The 25,529-nt window shown below is 42.3% G+C and overlaps 1 long non-coding RNA gene across 8 annotated transcripts in view; it reads left to right on the plus strand.

Moving 5' to 3' along the window:
- LOC123630020 overlaps positions 1-20,382 on the plus strand; it is a 22,589-nt gene extending 2,207 nt beyond the window's left edge. Inside the window, exons 1-10 of one of the 8 annotated variants that reach the window (XR_006732538.1) lie at positions 349-927; positions 2,103-2,256; positions 4,041-4,120; positions 8,896-8,973; positions 9,934-10,098; positions 13,243-13,327; positions 15,810-15,936; positions 16,024-16,082; positions 17,970-18,144; positions 18,456-18,495. This is a non-coding gene — a long non-coding RNA (uncharacterized LOC123630020). Of the gene's footprint in view, positions 1-348; positions 928-2,102; positions 2,257-4,040; positions 4,121-8,895; positions 8,974-9,933; positions 10,099-13,242; positions 13,328-15,809; positions 15,937-16,023; positions 16,083-16,885; positions 17,202-17,969; positions 18,145-18,455; positions 18,496-20,368 lie in introns of those variants that run through there. The other 7 variants (XR_006732542.1, XR_006732539.1, XR_006732544.1 and 4 more) reach the window with 7 other exon arrangements.
- Positions 20,383-25,529: the final 5,147 nt, after the last annotated feature.

The raw sequence follows: 25,529 nt of genomic DNA on the forward strand, positions 1-25,529 counted from the left end.
ATATTCTGTTGTTTATTCATTGCCTACAATGAGCGTGAATTACTTTAGAAAGAACTAAAGATACTTTTAAACAGAAGTATAAATTATTTCATTTTTTTAATGCCAGCCACGCTGTCAATCTACTCATTAGATTTTTTTGTAATAATCACTAAAGATGGTTTCTACTCAGGAGGACCATGGAGTCTGAGTTCCTGTTGTTAATTTAGGATGCATTTCTAGAAAGTGGTTCACAAAGTTCCTAGCGTGAGCTTACCCTTGCATTTTATTTGCTTCTTTGAAGCAGCATAGACATCCAGCTCCTCAAACAGGAGGAAGTCCAAAGTCAAACAACTCCTTTAATCAGTACAACCTGTTTTCTTTTCTTAAAACAAAACAAAACAGAAACAGAAACAGCAACTACACAAAAACAGCGTTTGGGCTGATTTTAGTAACCCAATTTGAATGGGTTTACTCAAACTGGGTTACTTCCTCCCGAGGAAAGAGTTGTCACTGTGTTCAACATTCTTTCTAATAGCGTGATCTCTTCCTCGTTCTCTTGTGGTCACAGCTGCCGGAGCACTTTCAGCTGGAAGGTGCCGTGTGCTGAAGGAGCTCTTTAGTGACAGGAAGTGACTGGGTGCGAGAAGGTTTATAGGGCTCCACTTCGGGCGACAAGGAAGTACGAGACTGACTGTAAATGATTTGGGGACTGTCCCCACAGATTCTTCTCGGTGAGTAAACTATGGAAGGGCACATTGAGACGCAGCGGAAGGAAGGCATTCTCTCTCTTACCTTTGCAGAACAGGAACTTCTGCGACTCGGCCCGGCCTCCGTGGTGACCCGCTTTGCACCAGAAGCATTTCTCTCGATCAGAGCCCGGATCTGGCTGTCCAGCTCCAGGCTTTCACACCTGCCCAGGGGGACACAGGAAAGTCACATTTTACAAAGGTGATCACAAATCATGCAAGGGTGGAGCGAGCTCGTGAATGACACGGAGGTGTTATTTGTGTCGGATGCCTCTCTAGAAGCTCCCAGACTCTGACCTTCTTTTGTTTTCATTAGTTCGTGACATAAAAGCCCTTCGAAAGAGTATTAGAGTTCGATTTTCCCTTACTTGCACACTTACGCAAAGTGGGAAAGGAGGACGCAGACAAGTTTAGAGATTTCCATAGTATAACAATGACAAGAACTGAGCACCCACAGTGAGCCAGGTACTTTAATACATTTTTCTTATTCAATGAGTACAACAACCCACTGAAGTAGTCACTGTCCTTGCATTTTACTTACTAACTTAGGTGAGGTCAACTGTGAAATGTTGGCAAGCCAAGATCAAACTCAGATCTGTAGAATTCTATAGCCCGTGTTAACCATTTTTGTTGTGTATCTTCAATTAACCTGGGAGCAAATCCCTAAGCAATTACTTGCTGCCAAATGGAAATATTATATTACAGCCGAAGAGTATCTGGCAGCTACCTTAAGGAGAAGCTAGCCCAGTGGCTTCATGTAGCTGAGAACCAGAGTGAACTGCTCACTGTCACTTAACCGTTCACTGATAACACCGAGATTTAAACCAGATCTTCTCCTCCAATCAGATTTTTCTTTCCCTTTTTATCATGTTGGCATGACGGAGGAATTTTCTCATTAAAAACACAACTCACGAGAAAAATGCATTAATTGTGTCATTTTTTTATATACTCTGAATATAGCACTAAGACCTGAGGTTTGCAGTGGAATAGAGAAAGAGAAACACCCTACCAAACTTTTAAACACAAACAGAACCAGTCCTATATAATCCTTGTGTTAGTTCTAACATTATCCTCGCCCTGGGATGTGTTCCCTGAATCTGCCCGGCTGATTCAGCGAGAACTGTGACTGCAGTGGCCTGTGCTCTGGGCTCTGGCCTGAGCTCATCCTTATTTTTCAGCGAGGAGACTTGGGGGTCAGTGGGGCTAAGTGCCTGCTCCACCGTCACTCGTGATGGGCAGGGTGACAGTCACACTGAAGCCGGAGACTTTTCACTCTGTCCCTGGGCTCGCAGTGATGCTGGGAACCATAAATTCAGCAGGACCGTGGAGGGCTCTTTCACTTCCAAATAATTCATTTTAGATTTTCCATTTTGACAGGCCTTTCTGTTTAAAGAAAACAACCTGTTGGTGGCTCCAGCTGCAATGTAGGCGGCTTGTAAAGGCGATGTTAGGAGAAGCTTGAGAGAGAAGAGATGAGGGTCGGGAATCCACTCTTGCCCCTCCTTTCTGGAACTCCCCGGTTTTTAAAGTGGTGAGTTCTTGACCAGTTCCATGGTTAGGATTCAGGGGGTCCGTGAACCATCCTTAATGAAGCTAAATAAAAAATGTTATGTGCTTATTGTCTCTTTCTGAGGACAAGGTCTATAGTTTTTATCACGTTCTTGTCCTGCTTATAAGTTGGAACACACGGATCCAACTTTAGTTACTGTCATGAGGACTCCTTTAAAATCAAATCTCACTGTGGCTTTTTTTTTTTGGTGTAAGAGTATACTTTAATCTTTCTTTCTTTCTTCCTTTCTTCCTTCTTTCTTTCTCTTCCTTTTCTTTTCTTTTCTTTCTTTTTCTTTCTTTGTTCCTTTCTTTTCTCTCTTTCTTTTTTCCATGGAGGAACTATAAAAATTCAGAAATAGATCTTTTAATCAAACACAGTTACTAAAATCTTCATTTGAGGGGCCCTTCTTACTAAATTGCAAGTGAACAGGGAATTATAGAAGCCATACCATTGGGCTAAGAGCTCGAGCTGAGAGTGACATTCGGTAAATCCCTGTTTGGCAAGTGGCTTATTCATGGCTTATTTTGAACTTATATAGACACAAACCTCCTTTGGTGCAATCCCTCCTTCCTGCCCTTCACTCACAGAATAAATCAACACAGAAAGTAAATAGGAACGATATTAATATAAATTATATTTTACCCACAGGGTAGTTGGTTAAGCCAATTTGACACTGAAAATTTTTTTCAAAAAAAAGTTTCCCTACATGATCCACGACTGTGAGCTGTTTTTCCCTAGACTAACACTGGGAAGTGACAATCTGCCCTGTCACCCCAGTGAGCAAGCAGAGAGGACAGGGGAAGACACATGAATGATTTGCAGGTATATTTGGAGCCCTCATACGTTTATTACTTGTTCAAAAGCATCTGTACTTACAGGAGTCTCTAAAAAATTACCTAAAGGATGCAGCGTCTTTGAATGCCTTTATCAGGCTCATCCAGGGTTTGTTTATTTAAATTTTATTAGATGATTAGAGCCTAGGCATTGTTAACTTGTAGAATTCTGTCTGGGAGAAAAGATAACCTCAAAGGTTATGGTTTACTGGTGTGTAGGGCAGGTTTGTATCTAATCTAACCATCTTATTCTGACATTCCTTTACTGAATTGCCCCTAAGCACCCAGCTCTTCAAATGCTCCTTGAATGAGCCTTCTTATCTTTCTGGATACCTCATTAATGAATGAGTTCAATAAAATCTTAGACATATCTTCATTTTATGTTTGCATGAGGGTCATGTTTTCAACTTTTTGCAAACTGTTATGTTAAACACTTTAGACACTTAGAAGTACTTTAAGTGTTTGATTAGTACTTTAAGTTTGCTCCTGGCTATTTGGGGAGAAACAAATTACTTGATAAAGAAATTACTCTGTGTACGTGGGTTTTAGGTGATTAAGTTCAGGTATCTGAATTATTTTAGTAATTGCAAATATTGACAGATGTGGCTTAAAAAGGTAGTAGAAGAGAAAAAGTTTGCTCAGAGAATTTTTAAAGTAGCATTGTCCTTGGGCAAGAATGAATATTTCTAAAGTTTTACCCAAAGGTATGTGGTTTCATAATTTAAATAAATGTCTCAAAATTGTATTTTGCATGTCTGAAATGAAAGCTCAGAGAATGGGGGAATATTTCTTACAAACACGGACTCTGTCATTGCCCTCAAGGTGCATTCTTGGCTGGATCCCTGTGTATTTCCTCTTTGCTTTGTTGATGTGCTGGGTCGCTGTACTGATGCTGCACACCTGAGCCCAACTTCCTGCATCTGTGCCCAGGTGGACGGTGCCGGCAGAGCAGCCAACTCGAAGCAGAGATGAAGTGCAGCTGCGGGTGCTGGTGTGAGCCCCAGTGAGAGGTAAGCTGTGGACAAAGTTCTGTAAAAATCATATTCTTGGCTGAGCGCAGTGGCTCACAGCTGTAATCCTAGCACTCTGGGAGGTCGAGGTGGGAGGATCACTCAAAGTCAGGAGTTCGAGACCAGCCTGAGCAAGAGCGAGACCCCGTCTCTACTAAAAAAATAGAAGGGAATTATCTGGCCAACTAAAAATATATATAGAAAAAAATTAGCCGGGCATGGTGTCACATGCCTGTAGTCCCAGCTACTCGGGAGGCTGAGGCAGGAGGATCGCTTGAGCCCAGGAGTTGGAGGTTGCTGTGAGCTAGGCTGATGCCACGGCACTGTAGCCCGGGGAACAGAGTGAGACTCTGTCTCAAAAAAATAGATAAATAAAAATTTTTAAAAAAAGAAAAAAGAAAAAAAAATAGTCCATTTGCTGTTAGAAATATTGCATCAATTCAATGCTGCCTCTAGAGGGCGCTCTGCATTCAGTTCCCATAGAAAGTTCCTGAAGGCCCCTTTTTCTGAAGGTTTTCATTTTGAATTTTGAGTTTAGGAAGGCGGGGGCTAGAGAATAGGTGGTGTCCATGTGAGTAATAATTATAGCTCATTTGTTTTATTTATTTTAAAACTCTTAATGAAAATTATTTCTTTTATTTTCTTTTTTTAAAATATGGAACACTTCACAAATTCACAATTCATCCTAGTGAGCATGCCAACTCCTGTGTATTCCATGTCTTGTTCCAGTGTTAGTGTCTGTGCTGCTGAAGTGAGCACAATTACTTCTTTTTTAATAAAGTTTTTTGAGTTGCCAATAATGTTGGACATTTATGTAATAGACTTACATCAAACAGCTTAAGTAGAAGTTTTTCAGAAACAGTTCTAATAAATACATCGAGTTACCCCACACATGATAATAACCGATCATGATTTGATTCAGGGTATTTTGCACCACCTCTAGCAAAACTAGTGTGGGGAATCTGACAAAAAGTGGCTTGCACCCTATCAGCCAGATGGAAAGACAGGGAACAGTCCCCCAGAGATCAGACATGACACTGTCATGTGTAAGTCGGTTTTACAAAAAATTGCAGTAATTCGTGTTCTCTCTTGTCTTTTGTGATGTTCATAGGGATGTGAAATTGATGAGCCTGGAATTTCTTTTGTGACAGAAATTAGTAAATACTCAGAGAACTGATCAAATATAGGATACTTTCAACATCAAAATATATAATGATGAGAATGTATTGTAACTCATCAAATAGGAATCATTAATTTATATTGATGAAAAAACTTCCAATAAACATAAATGGGTATAAGACAAAGCTTTTCTTTACATTGGAATGCCTTACCAATAAATGTAGAGAGCATTATGGTATTAGAAAATCACTATCTGACAACCATGATTAATAATTCAAATGAGAAATATCAATGGATGTTAAAACTGGTGGCTGAAAATTTGATGAGAGATGGAATATTTACATAATTCCATAGTCCCCCCCAAGTACTTAGAGACAACTAAAGGAAATACTAAGAATAACTTCACGTTGGAGAATCTTGGCAGATACCACCTTGATCAAAGGATCGAGGTTAGAATCCCTTGTAATGGGAAAAATCAAAACTGGACCATATGCATGACAAGACACATAGCTCCCCATCTGTGGTGTCCCTGCCAAAAATGCATAACCTGAAATTAACTACGAGGAAGCGTTTGCCCAAAACAAACTGAGAAACATTCCACAGAATATCAGGCCCATGGTCTTCTGGAGTGTTCTGGACATACAGGCCAAGACTGAGGAACTGCCCCAGATTTCAAGAGAATAAAAACGATGAAAACTAATGTAATGTATGATCCCAGATTGGATTCCTTTTTCTGTGGAGGACATTGACAGGATAATTGGCAGAACCTGAATGGGGTTTGAGTATTAGATGGGAGTACTGTATCAATCAACGTTCACATTCTGATTCTGATGGCAATCTTGTGGCTGTATTGGACAGCATCCTTGTTTGTAGGATATGCATACCAAGTCACCCAGTGATGACTTGCTTTCAAATGGCTGAGGAAAACATATTTTTGTACACTTCTTAGAAATTTTTGGTAAGTTTGAAAGTATTTTAAAAGTGCATGAGAAAGTACTTAAAATACTAAGCTTAAAAAATGAGATCTGATTTGATCCTTGAATTATGCTCAAGGTAGAAATCACTTTATAAAAATGAAATTATTAATAGCATTTCATTATGTATCAGGAAATAAGATTCAGGCCAATAAATCTTTCTTGGGATTTGTGAAATTAGCGCTAACCAAAGCAACTAAGATGATTTAGAGTTTTGTTTTGTTTTGTGTTTCTAAAAGGATGTGGAAGAAGAGCATTTGTGTGAATCAAATTACTTTGATGGTCTGTTCTAGCCCAAGGATTTCAGAAAATGAAGTGAATATTCCTGCCATAATACTTAAAGAAAAAACAAAATATACAAACAAAAACCCCAAACCTTGAAAGGCCTTCACCTTGGCTCCGAGGGCTGGCATTTCACCTCCCTGTGGACTCCTCGTAATCACCAAAGGGAATTTGAGGGCAAATTTAGAAACCTTGCTGAAAATATGTTAGCCCCCATGAAGGAGAAATGAGGATTGCTGATACTGTTCTTGTCTAATAAAGAGAGCCCTGGAACAAACGCAAATGCCTCATCAGTGAGCACCGGACTGCCACGATACAGACTCACTGCTATAAAGTCATCTAATCTGTGGAAGGAACAGTTTCTTGCTGAATAAATACACATGTGAAACCGTCACTAAGCTTATAGGCAAAGGCAGTTTAAACCATTGAATAAATATGAAAATGTTTGTCATTTAAAAAATAGATTCTAGAAAAGAATCAAAGGGTACAGATAACAGACATTTCTGGGTGAGTATAAATATTTGATTTTTCTTGGGGATTTGGGCTAGGAGAATTTTCATTCTTGTTTCTTTTATAAATTATTAGAAAGATAAACAATGATACTACTAAGGCTTTTCAAACCAAAATGCTAAAGCAAAAGAAATAAACTGCAGGAGAAGTGCACAAGTTTGTGGGAAGAGGCTGAAAGGTCACACATGGCTTCATCGTAAAGAATTGCATTCAGAGAAAAAAAACAGAACAAATGGACTCGGTATTTGCGGCCTAAACTTTCAGTTGCAAAGAGAGTTACAAGGCATTGTAGATTATTTGCTTATGAAATTACCCTTACAGGGCTACATGGCAAAACTTTAAAATGACTAGATTTTATCATTCATTCAGCAAATAATTATTGAACACCTGTTTTGGGCCACATACTTTTCTTGGTGGTTGGCATATTCTTGTATCAATGAACAAAACAGAAAAAAAAATCCCTGATCTTTTGGAGCTTACATGTCAAAGTTTCCGTTAAAAAAATGACAAAGACTGTAACATTATTCTGCCTCTGAACAAATCTATAGTGAATTTGCAGTCATGTTCTTTAATAAACACATCTTGGAAGATCTAGTGAAAGTCAACTCAAGTATCAGGAAGATTAATTGCCTCTAGATAGAGTTAAAAACTAGTATATCTATTTGGAAAATATCGATAGGTTCAAAGAGAGGGTTAACAAAATCATGGAACATGTTACGGGCACAGCCCCTCCTCTCAAAGGTGACTGCTGTGGCCTGAGTTGTGACCCATGAGAGCATCTACTGTTTTAGGTCATAAAATATACATACAGCTCTGAGGTGTTTAAATATTTTTAATAAAAGTGAAGAATTAGGGAGGGTAATGAGAAAGAGATCGTCTTTAACATGTAAATCTTTTAAAGAGATCTTTTGGAAAGAGTACAGATCCTCTTGGATGGCCAGAGATACAAAGTTGTAAAAAATTAAGAGGCAGTTTAGCGAAATTCTAAAACCAACCAACCAAGCAAACAAAAAACGTGAGAAAACCCAGATGGGGCATGGCGGGCCCAGCTGAGTGCTAAGAGAGGAGACAGATAGTTCAAAGCAAAAAAATACAAAACAGAACAAAATGAGACACAAAAATAGAAGATCGAGAGAAAAATCCAGAGAAAAGGACACCTGAGAGACACCATGGAAACGGGGGTGGCACCAGCTCAGGGAACCAGTGAGGGATGAATGTGGAGCGAGAAGACGTCCAGGGATGTGCACGTAACACCTGCAGGGGGTGCAGCTTGCAGAGGTGCCTGTAGGGCTGGTTGTGACTGAACCGTGTTTTCATTTAAGAGCAAAAGAAGCCAGGCATGGGCCTGTGAGAAACGAATGTTTCTGTCCTTCTACTTGGAAATGCCATCGTCTGGCAGGAAAACAAGGACTCCAAAGGCCCCGGTTAGAGGAGGGGTCAATGGACCGGGAGAGGCGGCGGCGGCAACTGGCAACTTTGATTAGAGATTTCAACCCATGATTGGGCTTATCACTGAACTGATTTTTTTTTTTTTTGAGACAGAGTCTCGCTCTGTTGCCCAGGCTAGAGTCAGTGTCATGGCGTCAGCCTCGCTCACAGCAACCTCAAACTCCTGGGCTCAAGCGATCCTCCTGCCTCAGCCTCCCGAGTAGCTGGGACTAGAGGCTTGCACCACCATGCCCGGCTCATTTTTTCTCTATATATTTTTAGCTGTCCATATTATTTCCTTCTATTTTTAGTAGAGACGGGGTCTCGCTCTTGCTCAGGCTGGTCTTGAACTCCTGACCTCGAGCGATCCTCCCGCCTCGGCCTCCCAGAGTGCCGGGATCACAGGCGTGAGCCACCGCGCCCGTTGTGAACTGATTTTTATCTCCCCAACCCCCCACTCAGCTGGAACTGACGGTGTGTGACCAACTGCAGCAGCCAGGGAACAATGGCTCCGAGGAGAGAGAGTCACAACGTCCAGCGGTGAGTGTCCTTTGGTTTCCTCAGGGAACACGGGAGGCCAAGGACACTTAGCTTTGCCAGGTGACGTGAGAGCTGGTCACTGTCAGGGGACCCACCCGAGCGTCCCGCGCAGGCTGCCGTGTTGGGGGAGGGTTGGGACCTGGCCAAGCCCAGAGGGCCCTCGTGAGGGGGGCACATGCTGGGCAAGGGCGAACCTGTGTATAGGCTGGGGGCGACCTGGGAACAGTGTCCCTCTCCAAAAGCCACCGTCACAGGCCGGGCGTCACCCGGCAACACCGGGATGGCATCTGGCACTTCGTTCGCTTGTCCGTCGGGGCGTCGTGAGCACTGTCGCTGGCGTCCTTTACCGCCCCGAATGGACTCAGTGTGCTGCCGGCGGTCCCTCTGGCTCTTGTTCCCACCCGGGTAGGTGACACCAGCCGCACCCGGGACTGCTGAGCGCCGGGTTCACCAGAACAACTGAAGAAGGGTTGTTTTTACAAAGAAGACCCTACAAAAATTGCAAATTCCCTTTTGCATAGTCTCACATTAAGAAGAGGTCACCGGTTGGCCACGGTTTCTCAAAAACCGCGGGGGGCCCGCGGCCGTCTTTATTTAGACCCGATTTCTCAAATCTGTCCCTCGGTGGCACTTGCGAGGCTGCGGGGTTTTCCGCGCCTCTTAGCACCGCTTCTCATGTTGACACAGAGGTTTGGCCGTGGGCAGCTGTCACTGCCGGGCTGCGGGGTCATAAAGAGACCCCCGAGCACACGCGGCCCGGCCAGCAACGAGCTGCCGTCTGTTCCTATGGTAGAACGATCCGGTTCAGAGAGAACCGCGGCGACACTCCCTGCCGAAGCCATTGATCGCTGATCAGAGAGTCCCTGCCGGCAGTCAGGCACCTTGGCTGGCCTTTCCTCAACAGACATTTTTGTTTGTTTATTTTTATGTAAACTGCCTCAGAGAAACTTTTGTTTGCAGATTCCTGGAACTCCAGCCCAGCCGGCCATCCGAGTCCTCCATCCGCTCACCGAGCTGTGCTGGAAACTAACCTGTCACGGTGGAACTGAGCCCGAGGGAGGTGCCACAAAGTGAAACTGGCTTCTGGATCTGCCGGGTGAGAGTGAAAGTAAAGGTCACTTTTTGGTAAGCCGCTCTGAGTCTCAGTAAAAGCGGAACCCGGTGCGGGGGAAGAGGGTGGGACTTGAAGGTCAGGGGGGAAATTTGGTGGCTATGGTGACTCCGGGTGGCTTGTGGATGGACTCCACGCTGTGTCACCGGATGCTTCGATGAGTCTGGATGGGGAGGGGCAAGAAAGCAGGTTCTGAGGTGTGAGAAAAGTTCAGGAAGCTTGATGATCAGACGTGCCATGAGAGGGCACAGCAGGGTGGCCGTGCCCAGGCTTTAGTTAGTGCCTGGAGGGACCCAGCAGGGCTGGCCACGAAACCACAGGCGCTCCATGCAGGACGGCCGGGCTCCTGCGGCTCGCGGTGGAACATCTGGTTACGGGGCATCGTTTTGTGTCTCATGTGTTTAAAATTAGTTTCTAAGAATTATGTTGTGTGCCTTAAAGTCAAACAAACTCCCCAAAATAAAAGACAATAGTTATTCTTTTTTTTTTTTTGACAGAGTCTCACTCTATTGACCGGGCTAGAGGGCCGCGGCATCAGCCTCACTCACAGCAACCTCAAACTACTGGGCTCAAGTGATCCTCCTGCCTCAGCCTCCCGAGTAGTTGGGACTACAGGCATGTGCCACCATGCCCGGCTAATTTTTTTGTATATATTTTAGTTGTTTTGCTAATTTCTTTCTATTTTTAGTAGAGATGGGGTCTCGCTCTTGCTCAGGCTGGTCTCGTACTCCTGACCTCAAGCGATCCTCCTGCCTCAGCCTCCCGAGTAGCTGGGACTACATGCCTACGCCACCATGCCCGGCTCATTTTCTTTTCTATATATATTTAGTTGTCCATATAATTTCTTTGTATTTTTAGTAGAGATGGGGTCTGGCTCTTCCTCAGGCTGGTCTTGAACTCCTGACCTTGAGCAATCCTCCCGCCTCGGCCTCCCAGAGTGCTAGGATTGTAGGCGTGAGCCACCGTGCCCGGCCTCTCTGAGGTTTTTATCAAAGACATTTCCATTGAGGTAAAAACCTGGCCAATTTCCAGTCTCCAGACATACAAATCTCATGCTGGGAGACAATACCAATCCTTCCCAGACAAATGATAAATTGGTTCTTGGGAAAGTTCTAATCTGGTCTTTTTTCCAGTGGTATCTCCCAAATACTTCTTAGCACGTGGTTGCAGCTTTAGAAGCAATTGTTGCTTCGAATCCAAGAGCTTATGTAAGCATAAAGTATTAAAAAAAGACAGATATGAAGACGGACTCTAGGGATCTTCTTGGGCCTTGTGTCCCAGCCAGGCCTCAGAGAATGGAAGGTCCACTGCATGAGTGTTGTTTGCATGGAAGAAGTTTTTCCAGAAGGTGCTTTAGAGAGTGTGGCTGAAGGCACAAGTTTTCCCAAAGTCCCTTGTCTTAAATCTCTGTGGATTTATCAATCCAATAAGAGTTCATTTTGTTTAATATATTACATATAAACACATGGTTGAGAAGCTACTTTCTTAGTGTGGAAAGAGAAGAAACTTAATTAAGCTGTTGGACAGAAACCCAGGGTGGCTTTGATGTTCTTGTAAGGCTGGTGGCAGGCACCCTCCCCTCCCCAGTGGAAAAAGAAGAAGCCCACCAGACCCACCAGGAACGATGCCTGTCACCAGCCTTACTCAGGGATGCCTGTCTTTATGAGAAAGCGGCAGACAGCGTTAACTTCCCTGCAAGGTGGACAGTAACTGTGTCCATGGTCCTTTATTCTGCATTTCCAGAATAGCTTACTTTAGGGCAGGTAAGAAGGGGGTTAAAAATAAAGAGGCCAAAAGAATTGTAAAAATGCTGATGATATCACAAAAGAGATCATTTTAGTTTTCGCTCACCGCTTGCGTAGTCCAACAAAAACATCTGCCTGTCACCCCATAAACGTCCCTGCACTTCTCTTCCCTTTATGAGCAAAATAATGGAGCTTTACGGGACTTTTAATAGCCAGCAGCTGTCTGGCTGCTCAACGCTGCATCTGGGAGGCAGCGTGCTGTTCACACGGAGGGAAAAAAGACAAAACTATTGTTGGTTTTCTTAAAGGACGCCAGTGGTTTACATAAAGACATTTGAATGGTTTGAATAGGAGGAAAGACACAGGAGTTCCTTATGTGCCTGTGAGAACCGGTATATTGTTAGCAGAAGGCAAGGAGGGAGTGATGTCATTCCCCTGTGTTTAAGAGCAGGTGACCGACTGCCATTAGGAGTGAGTTTCATGCCAGGTGACACGGGCACTTCATGAGAACCTGGGTTCATCCTACTCTTCTGAGATGAGCTCTACTTCAGGCTAAAATGAATCATAATAGTTTTCCTTCTCACGCCTGTAATCCCAGCACTCTGGGAGGCCGAGGTGGGAGGATCGCTGAAGGTCAGGAGTTCGAGACCAGCCTGAGCAAGAGCGAGACCCCATCTCTACTAAAAACAGAAAGAAATTACATGGACAACTAAAAATATATATAGAAAAAATTAGCTGGGCATGGTGGCGCATGCCTGTAGTCCCATCTACTTGGGAGGCTGAGGCAGGAGGATCACTTGAGCCCAGGAGTTTGAGGTTGCTGTGAGCTAGGCTGATGAAACGGCACTCACCCTAGCCTGGGCAACAGAGTGAGACTCTGTCTCAAAAAAAAAAAAAAAAAAAGTTTTTTTTGCAAGGTTATAATTGTAATTTTCTGCATGCACAATCATTTTTTTTTTAAAATATACTTCTTAAAAGAATTGTTTGGACAGAGAAACATCTGCTTTTGAGAAATTAAAGTGAAGAACTAGCATCATTATAAGAGTACTTCAAACAAACAAAAAAAAGGATGACCCCAGGATCGTAACAGGTGGAATGGGGCTGCCTTTAAAATGATATGCTTCCAGGCTATGTGAAAGTGAAACATAAAAACTACAAAATACTGTGTTTACGCTGATAATCCCCCACGCTGAGAATCAAAGTTGTTTCCTCCACTCCTTGACTTTTCTTATGAAACCTTGCTTGGGATGACAACCATAATATCAATATATTAATATAATGTGTCAGGAGATGGCAAGTGCTACCCTTGCCGAATCTACAATGTTGCAATTATTGTAAAAAGGTGACTCAGGTGCTCGCCGCTCTGCTCCTGCCGTTTCCTCTCATCTCCCCGCTCTCTGCCTTCTCCCCCAGGTCCCCTGAGACCAAGACGCGACGGCAGCTCATCCCTCAGCCCCGCATCCTTCCTTCCGAGCCCCGGATCACGCAGACCTTACAGGTAACTTGAAAGGCATCTTCTGGGCATTTTAGATTACTATCAAAGGCCCCAACTCTCTCTCTCTCCCTTAGAAATACGGGTTTTTGACCACTAGAGAAAAAAGTATGCTACCTACTAAATTCTGTACAATCTTCATCGTGAGTAGATACAGAGAATCGGAACGTTAATAAGCATCGCTGGGAAGAGGGGGCTGTAAGGTGGGACGCAGGAGCCCGTACAAGTCCCTACGATCCTCCGCACGGAGGGAAATGGCCGTGGGAGTCCGAGCTTGGGGCGAGGTGACCCCGGCCCCTGGGGAAGCAGGGGTCTCCGCCCGCCCCTCCCTCCCTCCTCTCCCTTTCTTCCTCCTTCCCTTCCTTTTTCTCTTTCTTTCTTTTCTTCTCCCTTTCATTCTTTCTTTTTTGAACTATAACATGTAGTCAAACATGTTTTTCTGCTACCAAAGGAGCATGGGGCATCTTCTGTCCTAGAAATTGTTCAACATCATCTATTTTCTATGTTTCCATGATGCTGATGGTATCCTGGAAGTTTTTGATAGAATCAGTTAGTCCTCAGACTGTTCCTGTGAGGCAAATTTGAGTTTTACTGAAGTTTTAAAAAATGTCCACGAGATGGGTCGAGGCCTGTTGCAGACCCACGACGCCCAGGGCTGCCTCGCCATGTGCTGGCTCTTCCCTCGGGGTGGAGGGAACCGTGTTGAGCCGGCGAGACCCCAAACACACCGCGCAGAGTCGTGAAGAGCGGCACACGGAGAAATGCTGAGTCGTACACAATTAAAGGCTAAAATGCTTGTTAAAATACTGAATGGAACCGGCTGAGGGGAAAGGGAGAAATCAATATGTCTGTATTTATCCAAGCCCTATTCTTCCACATTGCCAGTCGGTTTCAGACACCATTGCTACGCTAGCCTGTTAGCGACCCCATCCCCAAATCGTAATGGCCTCCCTCGTCCAACCATGATTTTCATATCGGAAATACGCGTGGGTCTCTTTTAATGAAACGATTCTCACAGAGAACCCGAGCAGATGCCCCAGACACACAGGGTCTGGGAGTCCTAGTTTAAGAAACATTGATGTGTTAATAGAAACCTAATTATTACTTCTTTACATTATCTTTCGCCCAAAAGATGTTGCACGACAGAAGTTCTGTCTTTCTAAACAGAGACGCTGGCCTGTGGACGGCACTCCCGGCCGCTCAGTCCTCACTCGGGATGCCCACCGGACGTCCTTCTTCTGTGCCGCAGGCCCGGGGCAGAGGCCGAGGCGGACGGGTCACTGGTCACTGGTCTTTTTTTTGAGACAGAGTCTCGCTTTGTCACCTGGGCTAGAGTGCCGTGGCGTCAGCCTCGCTCACAGCAACCTCAGACTCCTGGGCTCAAGCGATCCTCCTCCCTCAGCCTCCCAAGTAGCTGGGACTACAGGCATGCGCCACCATGCCCGGCTAATTTTTCTATATATATTTGTAGCTGTCCATATAATTTCTTTCTATTTTTAGTAGAGACGGGGTCTCGCTCTTGCTCAGGCTGGTCTCGAACTCCTGACCTTGAGCGATCCTCCTGCCTCAGCCTCCCAGAGTGCTGGGATGACAGGCGTGAGCCACCATGCCCGGCCTCGGTCACTGGTCTTGATGCCAGCACTCGACTCTCCTGCCACCACACCTCTGTGCACACTCTGCCTTCAGTCTGGAATACTCTCCCCTTCTCTTATTCCATCTTTCTCCTCATTTTCCCTTTGCCAGAAATTGGGTCCAACAGCTTCTTCTTGCACCCTGTCCTAACCTCTAGCAATCTACTTTCCTCAGATTTCCCAGGGCAGGTTGTCTGTGTCTCCTTATGCGGCAAAACATCCCACTGTATATTGTACTTAGCTGTGTGCATGGCCTTGCGCTTCTATACTGCAAACAGCTAGAGCGTAGGATCCGCATCTGATTCTTCTCCTGCAAGCACGTAGCAGGGTATCGTGCACATAAAAGGTGCCAAATAAGAAATCAAAGACATAATTCTGGGGCCCAACAAGTAGAGTGAAGCTTGAGCAAAACCTTGAAAGACTGGAAGAATGTGGAAAGCGGCTGAGGAAGGAATTTTTTCATAAGGAACTTAGTCAACTTCTTGCTATATATCTGAGCTAAGGATTAAACAAATCAGGAGGAAAGATACAGCTACTTCTTCACCTTATTCCTAAAACAGAGTTGTTTCCTAGGAGAAAATTTGTGCCATTAAAGAGAAATCAAACTAAGTATCAAGGTTTGTCAATGGAAATTTGCCAAATACTTTATAAATCAAATAACCTTCATTATCTACCATGATTCTTGTCCCTCACTGTCACCTCATCTGTTTCTGTCTTTTCTGCAAGGCTCCACCTGATAGGTGCTCATCCACTCTTAATAAACTCACCATCTTTGTCAGAAAACAGAGGAGCTCTCATTAGAATATCACTATGAGAGGCTTATAACTTCTAAACAAAGTGTTGTTATTACCTTTCAGAGTCTTCATACGGAGTGGTGAACACCACCAGTTTCTCATCTTTGTTCATGAGCTGTCCGCACGGAATCTAAAAGAAAAAAAATTGAAGGACGTGAGGCTCAGACGTGTCTCAAATGAAGTTTACTATGTCAGTCACTGAAAGAAAAATCACCTGTTAAATTAATGCGTTTTTTTCATCAAAAGCCATGTTTTTATTCTCATGTCTTGTTTTCAGCCCAGCCAGATGCGAGAAGACAGACCACAAGCTTACCTTCTGCCGGGTCCTAATCAAAGGTAAAACACTGGGTGTAAACACAGGCTCGGGGCTTTCAGTTAAGGAAGATGCTCATGACAGGTAGAAATTGTCCAGGAGCAAATGAGAGAAAGCCAGACATTCCAACACAGAGAGTGGAAAAGTTGTCCAAGTTGTCAGATGGATGTGTTTGTAGTTTAATTAACCGCAGGACAGAAATGAGTTCTCCAGAAATGACCCAGGACACCAACAGCCTTCTTCGTGGAAGGGCATCCACACCAGCTTTTTCTCCAGTAGGAATGAATGATTATTTTCATGATTTTCAGAATAACAAGGGCTCTGGTGATGCGATCATTATAAGAGGAGGAGGAAAAAGTGTGCTTAAGACACAGAATTTTTTCATTTCCCATTTTCTCTATTTGATATAATTTGCAACCTAAGCACTGAACTGTGGACAAACATTACCAAGACAGCACAGCACCTCATGGGACTTCCAGTAGAATCTTGAGGTTGAAGAATTTGAAGATTTGTGTAGGTTTTAAAAGCCAATTCATGCAGGCAATTAACACATTTTAAATGCATCTGGAAACCACTCATTGCTGTGATCCCATTAGAAAATTTAGGGAGTTAGGTTTATGGGAAACATGAAGCCGGCTTGTCTGAGTTTTATGTTTCTGTTTAATTGTAACAGCATCCAAAAAAAAAAAAAAGAAAGAAAGAAAGAAAGAAAGAAAGAAAGAAGAAAACAACATTTGTTAAAATACTCCAGGAAGGATTCATTTCAGCTATTGGCAAGCTGTCTGTATATAGTGTGGGAGGGTGGCTTTTTTTGCTTTGTTTTCAGCTTGTGACAGCTGTTTGAAAGTCATCTGTTACCACCATGGTCGCCAGTTACGAGATGAAAGCCAGTGTCTGTCAGGACTGTTGTAGGAGGTGGACCACCAACTAGAACAGCTATCTTTTATTAATAACTATGCAGGATTGCAAGACCGCCCGCCCCTTACGTGGCACTCGGGAGGTGGTACACAATTTCACAAATTCATTGAACAGGAAGGCAAGTGACATGCTGCCTGACAGAGTGACTTCTATTTCTGAAAGATGAAGTTTTAAAAATTGAATTAATAAATGAAATGAAATAAACTTGTAGGAAGGGTTTTTAAATGTCCTCAGTTGTTTTATTATTCCTAAAATTACTTTTAAAAATGCTAAATTTCCCAGCATATCTGAAAGTATACATGGATCCTAGCGCATCAGGGAATCATAGAACTTAACACTTTAGAGAACACTCCAGGAATCACAACACCATCATTTTACCATAAAGGAGACGTAAGTCCTGAGAGGACAAATGACTGGGCCAATGAACGGCTGAGCTAGGATTAGACACCAAGCCATCTGACTCCTAGTCCATGACTTTCTATGATTGTTCCATAATTAAACATCATACAGACGAAGTTTTAAATTTGAGGTAAAATGCGATCTGTTTTTATACTAATATATTTTAAAGTAATATACAAAACTTTTACATTACAAATACACCTTGTGAAAATATATTTCTTAAGCAGTACCATTGCATTATTTGAACTCTGGTGGTAAACCCTCCAAAAATGCCATGTGGAAAGAGAAATCTCCAGACTTAAAATTTTATAGTTTAAGATTCACAAATAATACCTCCAAGGCACTGGAAACAGACAAGACAGGTACTGCCTCAAAGGTATTAATTATTGTACTGAACATTGTAATTCCTTCCTAAATTGCCTTTTCCTGGGCTGGAATTTTACATTTGTTATTATTTTGTCAGGAAGTAACAGTATCAACTGGTGATAATCGGAAAAGCCAACATCTCAGGCATAATGATAATCTCCAATTGATCTATTTCCACCAGAATTCTTTCCATTTCTACTGACAGAAGTGTTTTTCTAACCAAACAGTGACAAAGGAGACAATTGGACAAAAGATACTCTGCAATCAAAGGGCTTCTCTTTCAAGTGGAAGCAAATAAATAAAATAAAGCCCACCCTGAGGACACAGGCCTTGTCAATATCATTGCCTCATTTCTTTCAGAGGAAATAAACAACAGAAGGCCAGGATTGAGAAAACATTTGGGTGCGTCTCTAACTTTATCTCCACTAATTACGAGTCAGGGTGGCATCAAACCGTAATATAAAGAATTCTGCTGCAGTTTTCTCTCCTAATTTTCCACTGAGCAGAAGCCCAGAATCAGCCTAGATGCGGGGGTGGGGATGGGGGGGTGGGTCATGCACGTCCTGAACTTTTGCTGACTGGTGTGGAGACCTGGGAACGGGACCCCTGCTTAGACAAACCAGGACACACCGTGGTCTGGACGCCTCATTCTAGTAGCACACGGCAGTTACCTCTGGCTGTGGTTCCTTAATTTCTTTTTTTTTTTTTGACAGAGTCTCGCTTTGTTGCCTGGGCTAGAGTGCCGTGGTGTCAGCCTCGTTCACAGCAACCTTAAACTCCTGGGCTTAAGCAATCCTCCTGCCTCAGCCTCCTGAGGAGCTGGGACTACAGGCATGCGCCACCATGCCTGGCTAATTTTCTCTCTCTATATATTTTTAGTTGGCCAGATAATTTCTTTCTATTTTTAGTAGAGCCGGGGTCTCGCTCTTCCTCAGGCTGGTTTTGAACTCCTGACCTTGAGCGATCCTCCCACCTTGGCCTCCCTGAGTGCTAGGATTACAGGTGTGAGCCATCGTAAGTCACTCTTTATACCTAAAATAACCAGTGTGTATGTTCAAGAAGCTTTATCCCGAGATCAGTCATTGTATCTCCAAAAATATTAAAAAAGAAAATAATCAAAAGGACTCCACTTAGGCTAGAAACAGGAACAATGAAGCATATCAGGTGACTATAAGACTAATCTAAACTTATATGTGTGAGGTTAAGATACCATTAAAATATTTTAGATAATTACTGTGCAAAATTAGCCAAATGTTCAAGGTTTTTGAGAATATGATGATGTCATTAAAAAAAAAGCATATGTTGTAAGTTTTCATTCATTTGTTTCCTCTAGAAAATATCCTTTTATGCCAAAAAGGTACTTAAGGAGTTTGATGGCAGTGTGGAAAAATTGGAGAAGAGGAAAATCAGACACCACGCTCATTTACAGGAAAGGCTCAAGGGCAATTGAGAATGAGGCGATTTTTGGCTACACATTTGGCTAAACCAAAAGAAAGAAATACCCAAAAGAGCCATAGGTTTTTTTTTTTTTCATTTCATATTTCTTAGAAAGGTGTCAAATCAGGGACTTTTATCACCTATTTCCTTCTAAGAAGTCCTTTTGTTTTATAGCAATAAAGCTTTTTCTCCACCACAGATTCTCTGTAGCTCAATCACATCAGGGCACCCGCATTTCTTCTATATGCACAACTGACATTTGGGCACCGAAACTGGAAAAGTTCTTGAACTAGGAGTCAGGAGACCAAGACTCTGTCTGTCACCAGGGCTATCACTAAATTCGCTTGTCCCTGAATAAGATGTTTATCACCATCTCTGAAATGGGAACAGGTTGGGCATTATCATGGCTAAGAGTCCTTCCCATCCTTACATGCTGTGAAAATTGGTCATTTTAGGATTATTGTAATATCGCTCTTGATGCATGGGTCTTAGAGGCTCAGTGAAATAAATATTACCAACGAGCTATTGCTACCCTGTGCAGAAGATATTGTTGCCCACAAAATAGTCCCTCATTCTGCAGCAAGACCAACATGTTCTTACTCTGGGTCTGTACTCAGCTCTATTTTGGGAAATGTTCCTTATTGTGAGTTTCTACTGAAGAATTTTATTAAAGTTCCCCAAATTACAAACTAACTTTTTAAAACATGTCTATTAAAAGGATGATCGGATCCACAGTCAAAAGATGTGGATTCCAATCTATTCCAAGCTCTGTCACTTTGAGCTTAAACACTCTGAGCTTCAGTGTCCTCACCTGCAAAGTGAGGATGATACTTCCCTTCTTCAAAGAAAAAATTACAGTGATTTAGACAAGCAGCTGCATTTAAAAGCAACTTCCAGTTCAACTGCACTACAAGATCATTTTTCTAGTGCTGCCTGGCAAATAGCAAGCTCTAAACACAGGTGATGAAACTGAAATCTTGTTTAATCTTCAAAACTCACTGGAAAGCCTGTAGATAAAGTGATTTTTATGGAACATGAATATTTTTAGATACATTATTATTTATGAATGTTGGTTGTTCTGCTGAAAAAAAATCACAAAATGTGGTATTAAGGATGTGCTTGTTTTATGGGAATATGCTTCAGGTGAAACTTGTTTAAAAAAAAAAAGGATCTTTTTCATATCCTTTAGAGGTGAGCCAGCCTTGGCCATCCTTAGGCTTCTGCTGACCGTCTTCCGGAAGATCCTCACACACTTGAAAGGGTAGTAAAGGCCAACTTCAGCCAATTTATCAGAAATATTTATACACTAGATTTTGTTTCCAAGTAATAAATTTTATTTACAATTATATATTAATTTTGAATGCATCTTAGCAAGTAAGGGCCAAATTAAGACCTAGTCTTGTACAAAAATAATTCAAACTTTACTGTTGGATTAGCTCTAATTATTTCATGAGAAAGTCAAAAGATGGCTGGGAATACAGGGCACCACAAAAAACTAAAAGAAAAGGTAAATGCCTTGTTATCTCACCTGCATTTCATCATTGCCTTGTAGATTCAGAGGATAAGGCGTGGACATCACAGCTATATCCTAGAACACCTTTCTTAGCTCCTGTACCATCTAGCCCAGCAGGTATCTGCATAATCGTTACACAATTTTTTCTACTCCTGTTACCAAAACACATCATGAGCCACTGCAAGGAAAGACTATAGTGTATTCTGACCTGCACCAAATTTTTAGCAACAGAAGTCATATCAGAAACTATTCCTTCAAAAAGTAATATATCATTATTATTATTATCAAAGTCAATTAGTTGTGCTAAATCTAAATACCTAGGGCTACACAGACATCGGCTTGTAATATTAACATCCCGGTGATTATCCCAAGATTAAGGAACACAAAAGACTCTGCTGTCTCAATTCCTCAGATGAAAATAAATGACTGTTGAGGTACAATGAGGAGTAATAACGACCAATCTCAGCTCTGTAATTCTAATTAATACTCTCTGCTGATAGTGAAAAGTTGAGATGAGACTTGTCCCTCAGCACTGGATTTCAGATACAGAATCTACCCTTTGACTTTTACCTGCAAAATTCAAGATCCTCTCAAATTAATTCTATTTCAGTGTTAACATTTATGGTTATTTTATTTTATTTTTTTTCTTGTTTTTAAACAAGCATCAGAAATTAGAAATTTTTAATTTCTAATCAAATTAGAAATTAATCTTATCGTTTTGACCCTTATCTAGGCAGGATTAAATTTGTCTACATTAAATACTTTAAAGTTAAGAATCTTTCTACTCATTTTTTCCAGTTAAATGATGTTACGTATTCATTTCATTATAAATAAAATTTGATTGTCTTGATACTGTTTCTATATTTTGTTTCTCTCTACAAGAAAAAATTAAAAAGGGATATACATTTTCCAGTTAAGCTGAACAAATGTTCTTATTTTAATATCTACAGTTGTTTTGCCTTTTGTAATTAAAAAAATGTAAGCTATCTTTCCAGAAGATTTTTGAACTTTGTAAGTAAAGAGTTTGTGAAAAATGGCAATGTATTCTGTAATATTGAAGAAAACAAGTGAATATGGCAACATACTGAAGAGTGGGCTGAATGTAGTAGCTAAGCACACACTCTGAGTCCCATCTGGCCATAACCTCGTCTTTATCTACATTTATTGACACCAAAAGGAAACATTTCAACATATTTGCAATTTAAGATATAACTTATGGCTGGGCGCAGTGGCTCACGCCTGCAATCCTAACACTCTGGGAGGCCGAGGCAGGAGGATCGCTCGAGGTCAGGAGTTCGAGACCAGCCTGAGCAAGAGTGAGACCCTGTCTCTACTAAAAATAGAAAGAAATTATCTGGACAACTAAAAATATATAGAGAAAAAATTAGCCAGGCATGGTGGCACATGCCTGTAGTCCCAGCTACTCGGGAGGCTGAGGCAGGAGGATCGCTTGAGCCCAGGAGTTTGAGGTTGCTGTGAGCGAGGCTGACGCCACGGCACTCACTCCAGCCTGGGCAACAGAGTGAGACTCTGTCTCAAAAAAAAAAAAAAAGGATATAACTTATGACTGTGAAAGGGGTCATTTACTTTCAAATGCATTTTATCAATTATGCTACTTAATACTACATTACAGATGATGCCCTTTCTTCTTACAGAACACATGTCATGTTAGCAAAGGCAGAGGATGGTTAATTTTGATTACTTAACACAATAATCTATTAACTGTGTACTAACTGCCCCAGTGTGGCAGTTTCTCTGTTATCCAAGGTTTTCTACATTCTTAGATCAATCAAAGGATTCATTTGTTTGGACTGTGCGTTGCAACCACCAGAACAATTTTCTCCATATGGTGTTTTTATTTTAAAACCCTAGGGATATTTAATCTTGGCCGTGTTTTCAAATAAAATTGATTTTTTACTCATGCTCTGCACAATTTCAGTAGAAAGACATTTTTTATCCTTGCTTTTTTCAAGACTTGAGGACATGTGTGTGAAAAGTGAGTTTCTTTTATTCTACAGCCTCATCGCTCAGGAAACAAATCTTTGAAAGAGCTAAATTGTCACAACTCCAAACAGATAGGAAAACAACTAACAGGTTTTCCTCTGAGAATTCTTTATTATCTAATCTTAATGAGAGATCGATGTTTAGAAATTAATAGTTAAAGAGCTAAAGAGTAAAGCATTATAAAGTAATTTTTGAAAACAGTTAAAGTGAGGCCTAAGGTTTTATCTTGGCAAGAAATATTGAGCTGGCAAAAAACTGCGAAAGTGTCTTTGCCTCCCCTCTGCCCACCTCCTTCAGCCCCGTCCCCACCGCCTGGATAAAGAGACCCACAGGCCTGTTAAGGAATGAGAGACCTCTATTGATTAAGCTTTGATTGATTGATTGATTAAGTACCGGGGACTCTTGCCTGTCTCTTCCACACTGTTCCACAGGGCTCTTTGGCTGCTTTGTGTTTTAGGTTTCTTTAACAGCAGGAGCTGAGTTTAACGTTCAATTTCCCATGTTTAAAAATTATTATTTTTCTTCATTCATGCCTCATTAACTTCAGTAAAATTGGGAACTGGGGCAGTGGCTGCAAATATCCGTGGGCAAGTCGTACCAGCAGCTGATGACGTATTAATTAGATGTACAGTTGGTGGAGAGAGAGCAAGTGGAGGGGAGACAGAGACACGGAGGGACAGAGAGAGACAGGGACAGGGACCGAGAGTGAAAGGAGGAGGGGAAAATCAGGAGGTATATTTTCTTTTATCTCCTGGACTTTAAAAATCTATTACAATTAAAAATTGTAAATTAAAAAAAGCCTCAAAATATTAAGAAGACCATCTCTGAAAATAGTCTGTTAACCGTGATCTATTCCACAAATACTGGCTTCCTGCCCCTATGGGGAGGCCCCACGCAGCGTCCACCGTGGGGACAGGTCTGGACACTCTGGGCATCTCTGGGACAGGACGGTGCCTGAGATCCCCGAGAGGGATGAAGTCATCAGGGCCCGAAACTGACTGTCGCTGTCCTAATGGGGCATCATCGCTGTGCCCCTTATCATCCAGCCTGCCTTTGTCTTCTGCTGGCTTTGACAACTCAGCTCCCTTGGAGGACGGTTTGACTGCTTACACTTAAATTCTTCCTCGGGAAGTTTATTTTCCAATCTCCTTTGGAAAATTTGACTATTTAAATAAAATAGTCCAGTAGCTTTACATTTAGAAATACATGCTTTACACTGTTTCATGGTCCCCATCTGCACGATTACGTGGTTACCATGAAGAATACAAGGAAAATATCCCACAATAGACACACGGGGTGAATGCTCACCCTACTTATCACTCCATCAAGATTATTAGGCACCACAGTATCCTGAGAGGGCAAGCATACTAAATACTCGTGAGTACTTATTGTTTACAGAATTTTTAGAAATAATAAAGCACATAGGATAAGATGCATACAGTCAAATGTCAAAAGCCTGGTTTCTCAGATGTGCACAGAGAGCTAACCAGCAACAGTTCTAAAATAAATACTTTTAAAGGACACATCACAGGTTTTTACATTTACACCAACTTCTAGCTCCTTTCCCACCTGCAACATATAAAACCCCATCTTAATTGCCAATAGGACTGAGTTCATAATCAATCACACCTGTCTTTCTAATACGGGCACTTTAGCCATTTGAAAAAGAAATCCAAGCTATGGCGAACTCTGGCAAGTGAGCAAAATGAAAGCAAAGGACGGAGGCATCGTGTTACTCACCGTGCTGTGCACCGCACGTCCCTCTGGGGTCTAGGCGAGCGCACTACGAGGTCTCTGTCGGACGCAGACCTGTCTTTCTGACTCTGAATCAAACAGTAGCTCAGTGGTTTGAGCATAAACACGTATCTTGAAAGGTTAATCCGCCCATACACAGGGAAACCCCTTTTTAAAGAAAATCACTCTGCTGCCAAGAGGCTGTTAATATTCAGCGCTCAGATACGAACACGACTCAGATAAAAGACTCACAGCCTGTGTGAGAGACCACAGAGGATTCCCTGGGTCTCTGTGCTGCAATGGAAACACAAGAAAACAATCCCCGGCTTCAGGCTACTACAGGAAACCCACCTGCCCACTTAGTGGAAAAGTTATATGAGCTTCATAGGCCAAAACACACCAACATAGATTTAGAATTAGTCTAATTTACTGTAAGGACCTCAGAGGTCACGCACTCATTTCTAGGAATCTTCCTGTGTTTTGCCTTCCTATTTCTTTCCCTGCGAGAGCTAGAGCCAGGTCACCATCTCAACAGGCCCCCTTGAAAGGAATTTAGAAATCAGCCCGTTACCTTTTAAACAGTTGCTGAGTGTTTTCTTGCTTAGAGGGGAAACTGTATTTATAGTCTCCGTGTTGCTTCACTAGCACCATAAAATCAGGGATTAGGTGTATTTTTCTTGTCATACTAGAAAACTGTCTGAAAATCTCCCCAAAGTAATAAATTCGTACCAGTTCAGGAACAAAATGTTAGCTGACATAGTGGCCGATAGTGATTGTTATTGGTTATTCACGCCACTTGTTTATTTTGGAGCATTCCTTTTCCAGAGAGGCCTGGTGAGTAGCAGGCCAGCACGTTGGTGACGTGGGGCAGACGGATGGCTACCGTGTGCTCTACCAGAGCTCTGATCACAGCAGAGGTGGCTACTTCAGAAAAGCAGACTGACACTGCTAGTTAGCCAACGACAGTCCGTCCTCTTCTGTGATTCCACTTCCACACAAACACACTCTGGGAAGTCAAGAAATCTCAAAGGGAACTTTAACATTGTGGTTTTTTTTTTATTACAAAATGTTATAAGCATCAGTCCTGGGTGCTGAAGTC

The sequence above is a fragment of the Lemur catta genome, unplaced genomic scaffold (genome assembly GCF_020740605.2).
Source record: "Lemur catta isolate mLemCat1 unplaced genomic scaffold, mLemCat1.pri scaffold_67_ctg1, whole genome shotgun sequence".
NCBI lineage: Eukaryota > Metazoa > Chordata > Mammalia > Primates > Lemuridae > Lemur > Lemur catta.